This window comes from Oncorhynchus clarkii, chromosome 21 (genome assembly GCF_045791955.1).
Source record: "Oncorhynchus clarkii lewisi isolate Uvic-CL-2024 chromosome 21, UVic_Ocla_1.0, whole genome shotgun sequence".
NCBI classification, from domain to species: Eukaryota; Metazoa; Chordata; class Actinopteri; order Salmoniformes; family Salmonidae; genus Oncorhynchus; species Oncorhynchus clarkii.
In genome coordinates, this window is record NC_092167.1 from 30,991,803 (window position 1) to 31,010,197 (window position 18,395).

Consider the following 18,395-nt stretch of genomic DNA (forward strand, 5'->3'; position numbering starts at 1 on the left):
ACACACTGGACCAACATTGTCCTTCTCGCAAGATAAATATAAATGCTAAGGTTTTTCATGCCAGATTGACATGATTTACGTTGTCATACCAGCCAGATTAATAAAAATAAATTATATGTTCCTTGGAGAACACAGAATGATCAAGCTATTGAGTAACAGAAGATCAGAGACCATTGACAGCCATTTTACCAGTAGGTATGATAACTTGTCATCTTTCATGTTCAACAACACACCAATCACATGTGACAACAGGAAACACAGCAGGTCAAAAGCAAGCTTACTGTAAGGCCAGGAAGGTCTTCCACATCACTAGAAACAGAAAGACAGCATTCCTGGGTGGGCTCAAATCACCAACTTTTAAATTAACAGTCTAACGCGCCAACCAATTGCACCACAGAGACTTGTGGTTATACTGACCCTCAGCAGGCCAAAGTCTCATGGAAGCTCAAACCAAGTCAGGAAGGGTCAGTTCACATCTCCACAATCTGAAAAATGTCATCCCTGGGTGGTGATGATGCACCAACCTTTAGATTGACAGTCAAACACGCTAACTGATTGCACTAGAGAGGCTTTTGTTGGCATTGACCATCAGCAGGGCAAAATAACAGGAATCTCATTACAGGTCCAGGATGTCACATCCACATCATGGAGCACAACAAACTGACAACTGTCGTCCCTGGGTGGGCTCGAACCACCAACCTTTAGATTAACAGTCTAACGCGCTAACCAATTGCGCCACAGAGACTTGTGGTGTATACGACCCTGACGCTTGATCGATGGCCATTTGTGCTCTCATCCAACTGAACATGGAGTTTACGAAACAACAACACTTTGTTCCAATGGTTGTGTTAACGTGCATCAAAAGTGCAGCAACATTTTCAAGGAAGTAGACCTATAGTTTTCTAATGTTTGTTAGCTTTTTGAATGGCCTTAAAAGGGCAAAAATGTAGCGCAATGTTCGTCAGCGCAACATTATATTAAAAGGCATCTGGCAGGAGTAAATTCAGCCGCAATCACAAATATATTCTGATAAATATATATTTTAAACAACTGCATTTTCACAAATGTAATATATAATCGCCAAGCCCATTCAAAATAATTAGGGGACTGACTCCGGAAGAATGATGAAGTGGCTAGTCACTTTCATGGCGTATTGGCGTACATATACACACAAACACACTGGACCAACATTGTCCTTCTCGCAAGATAAATATAAATGCTAAGGTTTTTCATGCCAGATTGACATCATTTACGTTGTCATACCAGCCAGATTAATAAGAATAAATTATATGTTCCTTGGAGAACACAGAATGATCAAGCTATTGAGTAACAGAAGATCAGAGACCATTGACAACCATTTTACCAGTAGGTATGATAACTTGTCATCTTTCATGTTCAACAACACACCAATCACATGTGACAACAGGAAACACAGCAGGTCAAAAGCAAGCTTACTGTAAGGCCAGGAAGGTCTTCCACATCACTAGAAACAGAAAGACAGCATTCCTGGGTGGGCTCAAATCACCAACTTTTAAATTAACAGTCTAACGCGCCAACCAATTGCACCACAGAGACTTGTGGTTATACTGATCCTCAGCAGGCCAAAGTCTCATGGAAGCTCAAGCCAAGTCAGGAAGGGTCAGTTCACATCTCCACAATCTGAAAAATGTCATCCCTGGGTGGTGATGATGCACCAACCTTTAGATTGACAGTCAAACACGCTAACTGATTGCACTAGAGAGGCTTGTGTTGGCATTGACCGGGGCAAAATAACAGGAATCTCATTACAGGTCCAGGATGTCACATCCACATCATGGAGCACAACAAACTGACAACTGTCGTCCCTGGGTGGGCTCGAACCACCAACCTTTAGATTAACAGTCTAACGCGCTAACCAATTGCGCCACAGAGACTTGTGGTGTATACGACCCTGACGCTTGATCGATGGCCATTTGTGCTCTCATCCAACTGAACATGGAGTTTACGAAACAACAACACTTTGTTCCAATGGTTGTGTTAACGTGCATCAAAAGTGCAGCAACATTTTCAAGGAAGTAGACCTATAGTTTTCTAATGTTTGTTAGCTTTTTGAATGGCCTTAAAAGGGCAAAAATGTAGCGCAATGTTCGTCAGCGCAACATTATATTAAAAGGCATCTGGCAGGAGTAAATTCAGCCGCAATCACAAATATATTCTGATAAATATATATTTTAAACAACTGCATTTTCACAAATGTAATATATAATCGCCAAGCCCATTCAAAATAATTAGGGGACTGACTCCGGAAGAATGATGAAGTGGCTAGTCACTTTCATGGCGTATTGGCGTACATATACACACAAACACACTGGACCAACATTGTCCTTCTCGCGAGATAAATATAAATGCTAAGGTTTTTCATGCCAGATTGACATCATTTACGTTGTCATACCAGCCAGATTAATAAGAATAAATTATATGTTCCTTGGAGAACACAGAATGATCAAGCTATTGAGTAACAGAAGATCAGAGACCATTGACAGCCATTTTACCAGTAGGTATGATAACTTGTCATCTTTCATGTTCAACAACACACCAATCACATGTGACAACAGGAAACACAGCAGGTCAAAAGCAAGCTTACTGTAAGGCCAGGAAGGTCTTCCACATCACTAGAAACAGAAAGACAGCATTCCTGGGTGGGCTCAAATCACCAACTTTTAAATTAACACTCTAACGCGCCAACCAATTGCACCACAGAGACTTGTGGTTATACTGACCCTCAGCAGGCCAAAGTCTCATGGAAGCTCAAACCAAGTCAGGAAGGGTCAGTTCACATCTCCACAATCTGAAAAATGTCATCCCTGGGTGGTGATGATGCACCAACCTTTAGATTGACAGTCAAACACGCTAACTGATTGCACTAGAGAGGCTTGTGTTGGCATTGACCGGGGCAAAATAACAGGAATCTCATTACAGGTCCAGGATGTCACATCCACATCATGGAGCACAACAAACTGACAACTGTCGTCCCTGGGTGGGCTCGAACCACCAACCTTTAGATTAACAGTCTAACGCGCTAACCAATTGCGCCACAGAGACTTGTGGTGTATATGACCCTGACGCTTGATCGATGGCCATTTGTGCTCTCATCCAACTGAACATGGAGTTTACGAAACAACAACACTTTGTTCCAATGGTTGTGTTAACGTGCATCAAAAGTGCAGCAACATTTTCAAGGAAGTAGACCTATAGTTTTCTAATGTTTGTTAGCTTTTTGAATGGCCTTAAAAGGGCAAAAATGTAGCGCAATGTTCGTCAGCGCAACATTATATTAAAAGGCATCTGGCAGGAGTAAATTCAGCCGCAATCACAAATATATTCTGATAAATATATATTTTAAACAACTGCATTTTCACAAATGTAATATATAATCGCCAAGCCCATTCAAAATAATTAGGGGACTGACTCCGGAAGAATGATGAAGTGGCTAGTCACTTTCATGGCGTATTGGCGTACATATACACACAAACACACTGGACCAACATTGTCCTTCTCGCAAGATAAATATAAATGCTAAGGTTTTTCATGCCAGATTGACATCATTTACGTTGTCATACCAGCCAGATTAATAAGAATAAATTATATGTTCCTTGGAGAACACAGAATGATCAAGCTATTGAGTAACAGAAGATCAGAGACCATTGACAACCATTTTACCAGTAGGTATGATAACTTGTCATCTTTCATGTTCAACAACACACCAATCACATGTGACAACAGGAAACACAGCAGGTCAAAAGCAAGCTTACTGTAAGGCCAGGAAGGTCTTCCACATCACTAGAAACAGAAAGACAGCATTCCTGGGTGGGCTCAAATCACCAACTTTTAAATTAACAGTCTAACGCGCCAACCAATTGCACCACAGAGACTTGTGGTTATACTGATCCTCAGCAGGCCAAAGTCTCATGGAAGCTCAAGCCAAGTCAGGAAGGGTCAGTTCACATCTCCACAATCTGAAAAATGTCATCCCTGGGTGGTGATGATGCACCAACCTTTAGATTGACAGTCAAACACGCTAACTGATTGCACTAGAGAGGCTTGTGTTGGCATTGACCGGGGCAAAATAACAGGAATCTCATTACAGGTCCAGGATGTCACATCCACATCATGGAGCACAACAAACTGACAACTGTCGTCCCTGGGTGGGCTCGAACCACCAACCTTTAGATTAACAGTCTAACGCGCTAACCAATTGCGCCACAGAGACTTGTGGTGTATACGACCCTGACGCTTGATCGATGGCCATTTGTGCTCTCATCCAACTGAACATGGAGTTTACGAAACAACAACACTTTGTTCCAATGGTTGTGTTAACGTGCATCAAAAGTGCAGCAACATTTTCAAGGAAGTAGACCTATAGTTTTCTAATGTTTGTTAGCTTTTTGAATGGCCTTAAAAGGGCAAAAATGTAGCGCAATGTTCGTCAGCGCAACATTATATTAAAAGGCAGGAGTAAATTCAGCCGCAATCACAAATATATTCTGATAAATATATATTTTAAACAACTGCATTTTCACAAATGTAATATATAATCGCCAAGCCCATTCAAAATAATTAGGGGACTGACTCCGGAAGAATGATGAAGTGGCTAGTCACTTTCATGGCGTATTGGCGTACATATACACACAAACACACTGGACCAACATTGTCCTTCTCGCAAGATAAATATAAATGCTAAGGTTTTTCATGCCAGATTGACATGATTTACGTTGTCATACCAGCCAGATTAATAAAAATAAATTATATGTTCCTTGGAGAACACAGAATGATCAAGCTATTGAGTAACAGAAGATCAGAGACCATTGACAGCCATTTTACCAGTAGGTATGATAACTTGTCATCTTTCATGTTCAACAACACACCAATCACATGTGACAACAGGAAACACAGCAGGTCAAAAGCAAGCTTACTGTAAGGCCAGGAAGGTCTTCCACATCACTAGAAACAGAAAGACAGCATTCCTGGGTGGGCTCAAATCACCAACTTTTAAATTAACAGTCTAACGCGCCAACCAATTGCACCACAGAGACTTGTGGTTATACTGACCCTCAGCAGGCCAAAGTCTCATGGAAGCTCAAACCAAGTCAGGAAGGGTCAGTTCACATCTCCACAATCTGAAAAATGTCATCCCTGGGTGGTGATGATGCACCAACCTTTAGATTGACAGTCAAACACGCTAACTGATTGCACTAGAGAGGCTTTTGTTGGCATTGACCATCAGCAGGGCAAAATAACAGGAATCTCATTACAGGTCCAGGATGTCACATCCACATCATGGAGCACAACAAACAGACAACTGTCGTCCCTGGGTGGGCTCGAACCACCAACCTTTAGATTAACAGTCTAACGCGCTAACCAATTGCGCCACAGAGACTTGTGGTGTATACGACCCTGACGCTTGATCGATGGCCATTTGTGCTCTCATCCAACTGAACATGGAGTTTACGAAACAACAACACTTTGTTCCAATGGTTGTGTTAACGTGCATCAAAAGTGCAGCAACATTTTCAAGGAAGTAGACCTATAGTTTTCTAATGTTTGTTAGCTTTTTGAATGGCCTTAAAAGGGCAAAAATGTAGCGCAATGTTCGTCAGCGCAACATTATATTAAAAGGCATCTGGCAGGAGTAAATTCAGCCGCAATCACAAATATATTCTGATAAATATATATTTTAAACAACTGCATTTTCACAAATGTAATATATAATCGCCAAGCCCATTCAAAATAATTAGGGGACTGACTCCGGAAGAATGATGAAGTGGCTAGTCACTTTCATGGCGTATTGGCGTACATATACACACAAACACACTGGACCAACATTGTCCTTCTCGCAAGATAAATATAAATGCTAAGGTTTTTCATGCCAGATTGACATCATTTACGTTGTCATACCAGCCAGATTAATAAGAATAAATTATATGTTCCTTGGAGAACACAGAATGATCAAGCTATTGAGTAACAGAAGATCAGAGACCATTGACAACCATTTTACCAGTAGGTATGATAACTTGTCATCTTTCATGTTCAACAACACACCAATCACATGTGACAACAGGAAACACAGCAGGTCAAAAGCAAGCTTACTGTAAGGCCAGGAAGGTCTTCCACATCACTAGAAACAGAAAGACAGCATTCCTGGGTGGGCTCAAATCACCAACTTTTAAATTAACAGTCTAACGCGCCAACCAATTGCACCACAGAGACTTGTGGTTATACTGATCCTCAGCAGGCCAAAGTCTCATGGAAGCTCAAGCCAAGTCAGGAAGGGTCAGTTCACATCTCCACAATCTGAAAAATGTCATCCCTGGGTGGTGATGATGCACCAACCTTTAGATTGACAGTCAAACACGCTAACTGATTGCACTAGAGAGGCTTGTGTTGGCATTGACCGGGGCAAAATAACAGGAATCTCATTACAGGTCCAGGATGTCACATCCACATCATGGAGCACAACAAACTGACAACTGTCGTCCCTGGGTGGGCTCGAACCACCAACCTTTATATTAACAGTCTAACGCGCTAACCAATTGCGCCACAGAGACTTGTGGTGTATACGACCCTGACGCTTGATCGATGGCCATTTGTGCTCTCATCCAACTGAACATGGAGTTTACGAAACAACAACACTTTGTTCCAATGGTTGTGTTAACGTGCATCAAAAGTGCAGCAACATTTTCAAGGAAGTAGACCTATAGTTTTCTAATGTTTGTTAGCTTTTTGAATGGCCTTAAAAGGGCAAAAATGTAGCGCAATGTTCGTCAGCGCAACATTATATTAAAAGGCATCTGGCAGGAGTAAATTCAGCCGCAATCACAAATATATTCTGATAAATATATATTTTAAACAACTGCATTTTCACAAATGTAATATATAATCGCCAAGCCCATTCAAAATAATTAGGGGACTGACTCCGGAAGAATGATGAAGTGGCTAGTCACTTTCATGGCGTATTGGCGTACATATACACACAAACACACTGGACCAACATTGTCCTTCTCGCGAGATAAATATAAATGCTAAGGTTTTTCATGCCAGATTGACATCATTTACGTTGTCATACCAGCCAGATTAATAAGAATAAATTATATGTTCCTTGGAGAACACAGAATGATCAAGCTATTGAGTAACAGAAGATCAGAGACCATTGACAGCCATTTTACCAGTAGGTATGATAACTTGTCATCTTTCATGTTCAACAACACACCAATCACATGTGACAACAGGAAACACAGCAGGTCAAAAGCAAGCTTACTGTAAGGCCAGGAAGGTCTTCCACATCACTAGAAACAGAAAGACAGCATTCCTGGGTGGGCTCAAATCACCAACTTTTAAATTAACACTCTAACGCGCCAACCAATTGCACCACAGAGACTTGTGGTTATACTGACCCTCAGCAGGCCAAAGTCTCATGGAAGCTCAAACCAAGTCAGGAAGGGTCAGTTCACATCTCCACAATCTGAAAAATGTCATCCCTGGGTGGTGATGATGCACCAACCTTTAGATTGACAGTCAAACACGCTAACTGATTGCACTAGAGAGGCTTGTGTTGGCATTGACCGGGGCAAAATAACAGGAATCTCATTACAGGTCCAGGATGTCACATCCACATCATGGAGCACAACAAACTGACAACTGTCGTCCCTGGGTGGGCTCGAACCACCAACCTTTAGATTAACAGTCTAACGCGCTAACCAATTGCGCCACAGAGACTTGTGGTGTATATGACCCTGACGCTTGATCGATGGCCATTTGTGCTCTCATCCAACTGAACATGGAGTTTACGAAACAACAACACTTTGTTCCAATGGTTGTGTTAACGTGCATCAAAAGTGCAGCAACATTTTCAAGGAAGTAGACCTATAGTTTTCTAATGTTTGTTAGCTTTTTGAATGGCCTTAAAAGGGCAAAAATGTAGCGCAATGTTCGTCAGCGCAACATTATATTAAAAGGCAAATCTGGCAGGAGTAAATTCAGCCGCAATCACAAATATATTCTGATAAATATATATTTTAAACAACTGCATTTTCACAAATGTAATATATAATCGCCAAGCCCATTCAAAATAATTAGGGGACTGACTCCGGAAGAATGATGAAGTGGCTAGTCACTTTCATGGCGTATTGGCGTACATATACACACAAACACACTGGACCAACATTGTCCTTCTCGCGAGATAAATATAAATGCTAAGGTTTTTCATGCCAGATTGACATCATTTACGTTGTCATACCAGCCAGATTAATAATAATAAATTATATGTTCCTTGGAGAACACAGAATGATCAAGCTATTGAGTAACAGAAGATCAGAGACCATTGACAACCATTTTACCAGTAGGTATGATAACTTGTCATCTTTCATGTTCAACAACACACCAATCACATGTGACAACAGGAAACACAGCAGGTCAAAAGCAAGCTTACTGTAAGGCCAGGAAGGTCTTCCACATCACTAGAAACAGAAAGACAGCATTCCTGGGTGGGCTCAAATCACCAACTTTTAAATTAACAGTCTAACGCGCCAACCAATTGCACCACAGAGACTTGTGGTTATACTGATCCTCAGCAGGCCAAAGTCTCATGGAAGCTCAAGCCAAGTCAGGAAGGGTCAGTTCACATCTCCACAATCTGAAAAATGTCATCCCTGGGTGGTGATGATGCACCAACCTTTAGATTGACAGTCAAACACGCTAACTGATTGCACTAGAGAGGCTTGTGTTGGCATTGACAGGGGCAAAATAACAGGAATCTCATTACAGGTCCAGGATGTCACATCCACATCATGGAGCACAACAAACTGACAACTGTCGTCCCTGGGTGGGCTCGAACCACCAACCTTTAGATTAACAGTCTAACGCGCTAACCAATTGCGCCACAGAGACTTGTGGTGTATATGACCCTGACGCTTGATCGATGGCCATTTGTGCTCTCATCCAACTGAACATGGAGTTTACGAAACAACAACACTTTGTTCCAATGGTTGTGTTAACGTGCATCAAAAGTGCAGCAACATTTTCAAGGAAGTAGACCTATAGTTTTCTAATGTTTGTTAGCTTTTTGAATGGCCTTAAAAGGGCAAAAATGTAGCGCAATGTTCGTCAGCGCAACATTATATTAAAAGGCATCTGGCAGGAGTAAATTCAGCCGCAATCACAAATATATTCTGATAAATATATATTTTAAACAACTGCATTTTCACAAATGTAATATATAATCGCCAAGCCCATTCAAAATAATTAGGGGACTGACTCCGGAAGAATGATGAAGTGGCTAGTCACTTTCATGGCGTATTGGCGTACATATACACACAAACACACTGGACCAACATTGTCCTTCTCGCGAGATAAATATAAATGCTAAGGTTTTTCATGCCAGATTGACATCATTTACGTTGTCATACCAGCCAGATTAATAATAATAAATTATATGTTCCTTGGAGAACACAGAATGATCAAGCTATTGAGTAACAGAAGATCAGAGACCATTGACAGCCATTTTACCAGTAGGTATGATAACTTGTCATCTTTCATGTTCAACAACACACCAATCACATGTGACAACAGGAAACACAGCAGGTCAAAAGCAAGCTTACTGTAAGGCCAGGAAGGTCTTCCACATCACTAGAAACAGAAAGACAGCATTCCTGGGTGGGCTCAAATCACCAACTTTTAAATTAACAGTCTAACGCGCCAACCAATTGCACCACAGAGACTTGTGGTTATACTGATCCTCAGCAGGCCAAAGTCTCATGGAAGCTCAAACCAAGTCAGGAACGGTCAGTTCACATCTCCACAATCTGAAAAATGTCATCCCTGGGTGGTGATGATGCACCAACCTTTAGATTGACAGTCAAACACGCTAACTGATTGCACTAGAGAGGCTTGTGTTGGCATTGACCGGGGCAAAATAACAGGAATCTCATTACAGGTCCAGAATGTCACATCCACATCATGGAGCACAACAAACTGACAACTGTCGTCCCTGGGTGGGCTCGAACATCCAACCTTTAGATTAACAGTCTAACGCGCTAACCAATTGCGCCACAGAGACTTGTGGTGTATATGACCCTGACGCTTGATCGATGGCCATTTGTGCTCTCATCCAACTGAACATGGAGTTTACGAAACAACAACACTTTGTTCCAATGGTTGTGTTAACGTGCATCAAAAGTGCAGCAACATTTTCAAGGAAGTAGACCTATAGTTTTCTAATGTTTGTTAGCTTTTTGAATGGCCTTAAAAGGGCAAAAATGTAGCGCAATGTTCGTCAGCGCAACATTATATTAAAAGGCAGGAGTAAATTCAGCCACAATCACAAATATATTATGATAAATATATATTTTAAACAACTGCATTTTCACAAATGTAATATATAATCGCCAAGCCCATTCAAAATAATTAGGGGACTGACTCCGGAAGAATGATGAAGTGGCTAGTCACTTTCATGGCGTATTGGCGTACATATACACACAAACACACTGGACCAACATTGTCCTTCTCGCGAGATAAATATATATGCTAAGGTTTTTCATGCCAGATTGACATCATTTACGTTGTCATACCAGCCAGATTAATAAGAATAAATTATATGTTCCTTGGAGAACACAGAATGATCAAGCTATTGAGTAACAGAAGATCAGAGACCATTGACAGCCATTTTACCAGTAGGTATCATAACTTGTCATCTTTCATGTTCAACAACACACCAATCACATGTGACAACAGGAAACACAGCAGGTCAAAAGCAAGCTTACTGTAAGGCCAGGAAGGTCTTCCACATCACTAGAAACAGAAAGACAGCATTCCTGGGTGGGCTCAAATCACCAACTTTTAAATTAACACTCTAACGCGCCAACCAATTGCACCACAGAGACTTGTGGTTATACTGACCCTCAGCAGGCCAAAGTCTCATGGAAGCTCAAACCAAGTCAGGAAGGGTCAGTTCACATCTCCACAATCTGAAAAATGTCATCCCTGGGTGGTGATGATGCACCAACCTTTAGATTGACAGTCAAACACGCTAACTGATTGCACTAGAGAGGCTTGTGTTGGCATTGACCGGGGCAAAATAACAGGAATCTCATTACAGGTCCAGGATGTCACATCCACATCATGGAGCACAACAAACTGACAACTGTCGTCCCTGGGTGGGCTCGAACCACCAACCTTTAGATTAACAGTCTAACGCGCTAACCAATTGCGCCACAGAGATTTGTGGTGTATATGACCCTGACGCTTGATCGATGGCCATTTGTGCTCTCATCCAACTGAACATGGAGTTTACGAAACAACAACACTTTGTTCCAATGGTTGTGTTAACGTGCATCAAAAGTGCAGCAACATTTTCAAGGAAGTAGACCTATAGTTTTCTAATGTTTGTTAGCTTTTTGAATGGCCTTAAAAGGGCAAAAATGTAGCGCAATGTTCGTCAGCGCAACATTATATTAAAAGGCAGGAGTAAATTCAGCCGCAATCACAAATATATTCTGATAAATATATATTTTAAACAACTGCATTTTCACAAATGTAATATATAATCGCCAAGCCCATTCAAAATAATTAGGGGACTGACTCCGGAAGAATGATGAAGTGGCTAGTCACTTTCATGGCGTATTGGCGTACATATACACACAAACACACTGGACCAACATTGTCCTTCTCGCAAGATAAATATAAATGCTAAGGTTTTTCATGCCAGATTGACATGATTTACGTTGTCATACCAGCCAGATTAATAAAAATAAATTATATGTTCCTTGGAGAACACAGAATGATCAAGCTATTGAGTAACAGAAGATCAGAGACCATTGACAGCCATTTTACCAGTAGGTATGATAACTTGTCATCTTTCATGTTCAACAACACACCAATCACATGTGACAACAGGAAACACAGCAGGTCAAAAGCAAGCTTACTGTAAGGCCAGGAAGGTCTTCCACATCACTAGAAACAGAAAGACAGCATTCCTGGGTGGGCTCAAATCACCAACTTTTAAATTAACAGTCTAACGCGCCAACCAATTGCACCACAGAGACTTGTGGTTATACTGACCCTCAGCAGGCCAAAGTCTCATGGAAGCTCAAACCAAGTCAGGAAGGGTCAGTTCACATCTCCACAATCTGAAAAATGTCATCCCTGGGTGGTGATGATGCACCAACCTTTAGATTGACAGTCAAACACGCTAACTGATTGCACTAGAGAGGCTTTTGTTGGCATTGACCATCAGCAGGGCAAAATAACAGGAATCTCATTACAGGTCCAGGATGTCACATCCACATCATGGAGCACAACAAACAGACAACTGTCGTCCCTGGGTGGGCTCGAACCACCAACCTTTAGATTAACAGTCTAACGCGCTAACCAATTGCGCCACAGAGACTTGTGGTGTATACGACCCTGACGCTTGATCGATGGCCATTTGTGCTCTCATCCAACTGAACATGGAGTTTACGAAACAACAACACTTTGTTCCAATGGTTGTGTTAACGTGCATCAAAAGTGCAGCAACATTTTCAAGGAAGTAGACCTATAGTTTTCTAATGTTTGTTAGCTTTTTGAATGGCCTTAAAAGGGCAAAAATGTAGCGCAATGTTCGTCAGCGCAACATTATATTAAAAGGCAGGAGTAAATTCAGCCGCAATCACAAATATATTCTGATAAATATATATTTTAAACAACTGCATTTTCACAAATGTAATATATAATCGCCAAGCCCATTCAAAATAATTAGGGGACTGACTCCGGAAGAATGATGAAGTGGCTAGTCACTTTCATGGCGTATTGGCGTACATATACACACAAACACACTGGACCAACATTGTCCTTCTCGCAAGATAAATATAAATGCTAAGGTTTTTCATGCCAGATTGACATGATTTACGTTGTCATACCAGCCAGATTAATAAAAATAAATTATATGTTCCTTGGAGAACACAGAATGATCAAGCTATTGAGTAACAGAAGATCAGAGACCATTGACAGCCATTTTACCAGTAGGTATGATAACTTGTCATCTTTCATGTTCAACAACACACCAATCACATGTGACAACAGGAAACACAGCAGGTCAAAAGCAAGCTTACTGTAAGGCCAGGAAGGTCTTCCACATCACTAGAAACAGAAAGACAGCATTCCTGGGTGGGCTCAAATCACCAACTTTTAAATTAACAGTCTAACGCGCCAACCAATTGCACCACAGAGACTTGTGGTTATACTGACCCTCAGCAGGCCAAAGTCTCATGGAAGCTCAAACCAAGTCAGGAAGGGTCAGTTCACATCTCCACAATCTGAAAAATGTCATCCCTGGGTGGTGATGATGCACCAACCTTTAGATTGACAGTCAAACACGCTAACTGATTGCACTAGAGAGGCTTTTGTTGGCATTGACCATCAGCAGGGCAAAATAACAGGAATCTCATTACAGGTCCAGGATGTCACATCCACATCATGGAGCACAACAAACAGACAACTGTCGTCCCTGGGTGGGCTCGAACCACCAACCTTTAGATTAACAGTCTAACGCGCTAACCAATTGCGCCACAGAGACTTGTGGTGTATACGACCCTGACGCTTGATCGATGGCCATTTGTGCTCTCATCCAACTGAACATGGAGTTTACGAAACAACAACACTTTGTTCCAATGGTTGTGTTAACGTGCATCAAAAGTGCAGCAACATTTTCAAGGAAGTAGACCTATAGTTTTCTAATGTTTGTTAGCTTTTTGAATGGCCTTAAAAGGGCAAAAATGTAGCGCAATGTTCGTCAGCGCAACATTATATTAAAAGGCATCTGGCAGGAGTAAATTCAGCCGCAATCACAAATATATTCTGATAAATATATATTTTAAACAACTGCATTTTCACAAATGTAATATATAATCGCCAAGCCCATTCAAAATAATTAGGGGACTGACTCCGGAAGAATGATGAAGTGGCTAGTCACTTTCATGGCGTATTGGCGTACATATACACACAAACACACTGGACCAACATTGTCCTTCTCGCAAGATAAATATAAATGCTAAGGTTTTTCATGCCAGATTGACATCATTTACGTTGTCATACCAGCCAGATTAATAAGAATAAATTATATGTTCCTTGGAGAACACAGAATGATCAAGCTATTGAGTAACAGAAGATCAGAGACCATTGACAACCATTTTACCAGTAGGTATGATAACTTGTCATCTTTCATGTTCAACAACACACCAATCACATGTGACAACAGGAAACACAGCAGGTCAAAAGCAAGCTTACTGTAAGGCCAGGAAGGTCTTCCACATCACTAGAAACAGAAAGACAGCATTCCTGGGTGGGCTCAAATCACCAACTTTTAAATTAACAGTCTAACGCGCCAACCAATTGCACCACAGAGACTTGTGGTTATACTGATCCTCAGCAGGCCAAAGTCTCATGGAAGCTCAAGCCAAGTCAGGAAGGGTCAGTTCACATCTCCACAATCTGAAAAATGTCATCCCTGGGTGGTGATGATGCACCAACCTTTAGATTGACAGTCAAACACGCTAACTGATTGCACTAGAGAGGCTTGTGTTGGCATTGACCGGGGCAAAATAACAGGAATCTCATTACAGGTCCAGGATGTCACATCCACATCATGGAGCACAACAAACTGACAACTGTCGTCCCTGGGTGGGCTCAAACCACCAACCTTTAGATTAACAGTCTAACGCGCTAACCAATTGCGCCACAGAGACTTGTGGTGTATACGACCCTGACGCTTGATCGATGGCCATTTGTGCTCTCATCCAACTGAACATGGAGTTTACGAAACAACAACACTTTGTTCCAATGGTTGTGTTAACGTGCATCAAAAGTGCAGCAACATTTTCAAGGAAGTAGACCTATAGTTTTCTAATGTTTGTTAGCTTTTTGAATGGCCTTAAAAGGGCAAAAATGTAGCGCAATGTTCGTCAGCGCAACATTATATTAAAAGGCATCTGGCAGGAGTAAATTCAGCCGCAATCACAAATATATTCTGATAAATATATATTTTAAACAACTGCATTTTCACAAATGTAATATATAATCGCCAAGCCCATTCAAAATAATTAGGGGACTGACTCCGGAAGAATGATGAAGTGGCTAGTCACTTTCATGGCGTATTGGCGTACATATACACACAAACACACTGGACCAACATTGTCCTTCTCGCGAGATAAATATAAATGCTAAGGTTTTTCATGCCAGATTGACATCATTTACGTTGTCATACCAGCCAGATTAATAAGAATAAATTATATGTTCCTTGGAGAACACAGAATGATCAAGCTATTGAGTAACAGAAGATCAGAGACCATTGACAGCCATTTTACCAGTAGGTATGATAACTTGTCATCTTTCATGTTCAACAACACACCAATCACATGTGACAACAGGAAACACAGCAGGTCAAAAGCAAGCTTACTGTAAGGCCAGGAAGGTCTTCCACATCACTAGAAACAGAAAGACAGCATTCCTGGGTGGGCTCAAATCACCAACTTTTAAATTAACAGTCTAACGCGCCAACCAATTGCACCACAGAGACTTGTGGTTATACTGATCCTCAGCAGGCCAAAGTCTCATGGAAGCTCAAGCCAAGTCAGGAAGGGTCAGTTCACATCTCCACAATCTGAAAAATGTCATCCCTGGGTGGTGATGATGCACCAACCTTTAGATTGACAGTCAAACACGCTAACTGATTGCACTAGAGAGGCTTGTGTTGGCATTGACCGGGGCAAAATAACAGGAATCTCATTACAGGTCCAGGATGTCACATCCACATCATGGAGCACAACAAACTGACAACTGTCGTCCCTGGGTGGGCTCGAACCACCAACCTTTAGATTAACAGTCTAACGCGCTAACCAATTGCGCCACAGAGACTTGTGGTGTATATGACCCTGACGCTTGATCGATGGCCATTTGTGCTCTCATCCAACTGAACATGGAGTTTACGAAACAACAACACTTTGTTCCAATGGTTGTGTTAACGTGCATCAAAAGTGCAGCAACATTTTCAAGGAAGTAGACCTATAGTTTTCTAATGTTTGTTAGCTTTTTGAATGGCCTTAAAAGGGCAAAAATGTAGCGCAATGTTCGTCAGCGCAACATTATATTAAAAGGCAAATCTGGCAGGAGTAAATTCAGCCGCAATCACAAATATATTCTGATAAATATATATTTTAAACAACTGAATTTTCACAAATGTAATATATAATCGCCAAGCCCATTCAAAATAATTAGGGGACTGACTCCGGAAGAATGATGAAGTGGCTAGTCACTTTCATGGCGTATTGGCGTACATATACACACAAACACACTGGACCAACATTGTCCTTCTCGCGAGATAAATATAAATGCTAAGGTTTTTCATGCCAGATTGACATCATTTACGTTGTCATACCAGCCAGATTAATAAGAATAAATTATATGTTCCTTGGAGAACACAGAATGATCAAGCTATTGAGTAACAGAAGATCAGAGACCATTGACAACCATTTTACCAGTAGGTATGATAACTTGTCATCTTTCATGTTCAACAACACACCAATCACATGTGACAACAGGAAACACAGCAGGTCAAAAGCAAGCTTACTGTAAGGCCAGGAAGGTCTTCCACATCACTAGAAACAGAAAGACAGCATTCCTGGGTGGGCTCAAATCACCAACTTTTAAATTAACAGTCTAACGCGCCAACCAATTGCACCACAGAGACTTGTGGTTATACTGATCCTCAGCAGGCCAAAGTCTCATGGAAGCTCAAGCCAAGTCAGGAAGGGTCAGTTCACATCTCCACAATCTGAAAAATGTCATCCCTGGGTGGTGATGATGCACCAACCTTTAGATTGACAGTCAAACACGCTAACTGATTGCACTAGAGAGGCTTGTGTTGGCATTGACAGGGGCAAAATAACAGGAATCTCATTACAGGTCCAGGATGTCACATCCACATCATGGAGCACAACAAACTGACAACTGTCATCCCTGGGTGGGCTCGAACCACCAACCTTTAGATTAACAGTCTAACGCGCTAACCAATTGCGCCACAGAGACTTGTGGGATATATGACCCTGACGCTTGATCGATGGCCATTTGTGCTCTCATCCAACTGAACATGGAGTTTACGAAACAACAACACTTTGTTCCAATGGTTGTGTTAACGTGCATCAAAAGTGCAGCAACATTTTCAAGGAAGTAGACCTATAGTTTTCTAATGTTTGTTAGCTTTTTGAATGGCCTTAAAAGGGCAAAAATGTAGCGCAATGTTCGTCAGCGCAACTTTATATTAAAAGGCATCTGGCAGGAGTAAATTCAGCCGCAATCACAAATATATTCTGATAAATATATATTTTAAACAACTGCATTTTCACAAATGTAATATATAATCGCCAAGCCCATTCAAAATAATTAGGGGACTGACTCCGGAAGAATGATGAAGTGGCTAGTCACTTTCATGGCGTATTGGCGTACATATACACACAAACACACTGGACCAACATTGTCCTTCTCGCGAGATAAATATAAATGCTAAGGTTTTTCATGCCAGATTGACATCATTTACGTTGTCATACCAGCCAGATTAATAATAATAAATTATATGTTCCTTGGAGAACACAGAATGATCAAACTATTGAGTAACAGAAGATCAGAGACCATTGACAGCCATTTTACCAGTAGGTATGATAACTTGTCATCTTTCATGTTCAACAAAACACACCTATCACATGTGACAACAGGAAACACAGCAGGTCAAAAGCAAGCTTACTGTAAGGCCAGGAAGGTCTTCCACATCACTAGAAACAGAAAGACAGCATTCCTGGGTGGGCTCAAATCACCAACTTTTAAATTAACAGTCTAACGCGCCAACCAATTGCACCACAGAGACTTGTGGTTATACTGATCCTCAGCAGGCCAAAGTCTCATGGAAGCTCAAACCAAGTCAGGAAGGGTCAGTTCACATCTCCACAATCTGAAAAATGTCATCCCTGGGTGGTGATGATGCACCAACCTTTAGATTGACAGTCAAACACGCTAACTGATTGCACTAGAGAGGCTTGTGTTGGCATTGACAGGGGCAAAATAACAGGAATCTCATTACAGGTCCAGGATGTCACATCCACATCATGGAGCACAACAAACTGACAACTGTCATCCCTGGGTGGGCTCGAACCACCAACCTTTAGATTAACAGTCTAACGCGCTAACCAATTGCGCCACAGAGACTTGTGGGATATATGACCCTGACGCTTGATCGATGGCCATTTGTGCTCTCATCCAACTGAACATGGAGTTTACGAAACAACAACACTTTGTTCCAATGGTTGTGTTAACGTGCATCAAAAGTGCAGCAACATTTT

At 41.4% G+C, this 18,395-nt stretch overlaps 16 non-coding genes across 16 annotated transcripts; all 16 read right to left on the reverse strand.

The window, feature by feature from the left end:
* Window positions 1-671: 671 nt before the first annotated feature.
* Window positions 672-745, reverse strand: trnan-guu (transfer RNA asparagine (anticodon GUU)). The gene has a single exon. It is a non-coding gene; the product is annotated as a tRNA-Asn (tRNA).
* Window positions 746-1,839: 1,094 nt separating this feature from the next.
* On the reverse strand, window positions 1,840-1,913 carry trnan-guu (transfer RNA asparagine (anticodon GUU)). Its single transcript has one exon. It is a non-coding gene; the product is annotated as a tRNA-Asn (tRNA).
* Window positions 1,914-3,007: 1,094 nt separating this feature from the next.
* On the reverse strand, window positions 3,008-3,081 carry trnan-guu (transfer RNA asparagine (anticodon GUU)). The gene has a single exon. It is a non-coding gene; the product is annotated as a tRNA-Asn (tRNA).
* Window positions 3,082-4,175: 1,094 nt separating this feature from the next.
* trnan-guu (transfer RNA asparagine (anticodon GUU)) lies at window positions 4,176-4,249 on the reverse strand. The gene has a single exon. It is a non-coding gene; the product is annotated as a tRNA-Asn (tRNA).
* Window positions 4,250-5,342: 1,093 nt separating this feature from the next.
* Window positions 5,343-5,416, reverse strand: trnan-guu (transfer RNA asparagine (anticodon GUU)). Its single transcript has one exon. It is a non-coding gene; the product is annotated as a tRNA-Asn (tRNA).
* A 1,094-nt stretch (window positions 5,417-6,510) lies between these two features.
* On the reverse strand, window positions 6,511-6,584 carry trnan-guu (transfer RNA asparagine (anticodon GUU)). Its single transcript has one exon. It is a non-coding gene; the product is annotated as a tRNA-Asn (tRNA).
* A 1,094-nt stretch (window positions 6,585-7,678) lies between these two features.
* Window positions 7,679-7,752, reverse strand: trnan-guu (transfer RNA asparagine (anticodon GUU)). Its single transcript has one exon. It is a non-coding gene; the product is annotated as a tRNA-Asn (tRNA).
* A 1,096-nt stretch (window positions 7,753-8,848) lies between these two features.
* On the reverse strand, window positions 8,849-8,922 carry trnan-guu (transfer RNA asparagine (anticodon GUU)). Its single transcript has one exon. It is a non-coding gene; the product is annotated as a tRNA-Asn (tRNA).
* A 1,094-nt stretch (window positions 8,923-10,016) lies between these two features.
* On the reverse strand, window positions 10,017-10,090 carry trnan-guu (transfer RNA asparagine (anticodon GUU)). Its single transcript has one exon. It is a non-coding gene; the product is annotated as a tRNA-Asn (tRNA).
* Window positions 10,091-11,177: 1,087 nt separating this feature from the next.
* trnan-guu (transfer RNA asparagine (anticodon GUU)) lies at window positions 11,178-11,251 on the reverse strand. The gene has a single exon. It is a non-coding gene; the product is annotated as a tRNA-Asn (tRNA).
* Window positions 11,252-12,344: 1,093 nt separating this feature from the next.
* Window positions 12,345-12,418, reverse strand: trnan-guu (transfer RNA asparagine (anticodon GUU)). The gene has a single exon. It is a non-coding gene; the product is annotated as a tRNA-Asn (tRNA).
* A 1,093-nt stretch (window positions 12,419-13,511) lies between these two features.
* trnan-guu (transfer RNA asparagine (anticodon GUU)) lies at window positions 13,512-13,585 on the reverse strand. Its single transcript has one exon. It is a non-coding gene; the product is annotated as a tRNA-Asn (tRNA).
* Window positions 13,586-14,679: 1,094 nt separating this feature from the next.
* On the reverse strand, window positions 14,680-14,753 carry trnan-guu (transfer RNA asparagine (anticodon GUU)). Its single transcript has one exon. It is a non-coding gene; the product is annotated as a tRNA-Asn (tRNA).
* Window positions 14,754-15,847: 1,094 nt separating this feature from the next.
* trnan-guu (transfer RNA asparagine (anticodon GUU)) lies at window positions 15,848-15,921 on the reverse strand. The gene has a single exon. It is a non-coding gene; the product is annotated as a tRNA-Asn (tRNA).
* Window positions 15,922-17,017: 1,096 nt separating this feature from the next.
* Window positions 17,018-17,091, reverse strand: trnan-guu (transfer RNA asparagine (anticodon GUU)). Its single transcript has one exon. It is a non-coding gene; the product is annotated as a tRNA-Asn (tRNA).
* A 1,096-nt stretch (window positions 17,092-18,187) lies between these two features.
* Window positions 18,188-18,261, reverse strand: trnan-guu (transfer RNA asparagine (anticodon GUU)). The gene has a single exon. It is a non-coding gene; the product is annotated as a tRNA-Asn (tRNA).
* Window positions 18,262-18,395: the final 134 nt, after the last annotated feature.